Here is a 1,264-nt window from a genome sequence, read left to right on the forward strand (position 1 = left end):
ATAGAGATATGCAATTCGTATACTTAATCTGTGATATAATTTCCCCACTTAAAATAGTCAGACCAATAAAGAATATAACCAAATGTTGACCTATTTTGTACCTTCCATTGATTCTATTTATGCAAGAAATAAGAATTAATGCCTTTAAATTATGATGCAAAGAATAGTGACTATATCACGGACCTCGAGAAGCACAAACAAGATGTATGAGAAGAAGTGCCGAGAATGCTCCTCAGAAGGGATGTAAGATTTTGACTCACGTATTTTGGGTATGTTATCAGGATGGGGTCTTTGAGGGATCAGTCCGTGGGGAAGGACATCAAGTTAGATAAAGTACAAGGTCAGCAAAAAAAAAAAAAAAGACCCTCAATGCCACAAACAGCCACATTGGACTGGGACAATGTCCTTGAACACAGCCATGGTGGTGTGGGTCAGGGAGAACTTGGCAGGGCTTTGCTCTGCTGGCGGGGGCTGACTTGGAGTCTGCTGAGGAGCACCTGACAAGAGCAACTGCAGTTTACATAGCGCCAGACTCATTAGGTTATTCAGAAACTCGTGATGATTGCGTATGTTTAAACAGGAAATAAATACTTGACTTAGAAAAGGATTTTCAGCAATTTGGATTCCTATGGTTTATAATTTTTTCAGAGACTACAAAAAAAAATGCAATTTTTAATTTCATACCGAGATTATTCATCTGACCTATAAGGAGTCTGTATGTAGCAAGTATAAGAAAAGTGGTGCATACTTACCTGGCAGCGGAGATACCATGGTCACGAAGCTGGTTTTCCCGGGGTGGGGCTCACCCATTGCACTGCGGGTGTGCTGACCCCTGCGATTTCCCCAAATGTGGGAAACTGTACTGCATGATTTGTGGTAGTGGGGGACTGCGTTCACGCTAGCCCCTGTAAAAAGCAAAAAAGAAGAAAGAAAGAAAAGTGCTGAAAATGTATCCAACTAACTGATATGAATATCAGAGAACCCATGTATTAAAGCTGATACAAAGTTTCAGAACTTCTTATTCCATTGGAAAACCAAAACAAAGAAGCACCTACTCTTACTTTGATGATTTTTCTGGCTTGGCGATATTATTTCCAGATTCATTATAGATTTTTTAGGAACACTTTGAAAGCAGAGTGAGGCTGTGAACAAGTCGCAATATAGGGCCCCAAGAATAGTTGTATCCACACCAAAAAATGTGCCTTTCAAGATTTTTGAATATATTTTCTGAAATAATATAATGTCATAGAATCTCATCAATGAT

General features: G+C 39.2%; 1 non-coding gene across 1 annotated transcript; it reads left to right on the forward strand.

The window, feature by feature from the left end:
• The first annotated feature begins 744 nt into the window (after positions 1-744).
• On the forward strand, positions 745-908 carry LOC115873437. The gene has a single exon (XR_004048434.1). It is a non-coding gene; the product is annotated as a U1 spliceosomal RNA (small nuclear RNA).
• The last annotated feature ends 356 nt before the right edge of the window (positions 909-1,264 follow it).

The sequence above is a fragment of the Echinops telfairi genome, unplaced genomic scaffold, assembly GCF_000313985.2.
Source record: "Echinops telfairi isolate 266 unplaced genomic scaffold, ASM31398v2 ScPeMD7_7468;HRSCAF=8506_0, whole genome shotgun sequence".
Classification (NCBI taxonomy): domain Eukaryota; kingdom Metazoa; phylum Chordata; class Mammalia; order Afrosoricida; family Tenrecidae; genus Echinops; species Echinops telfairi.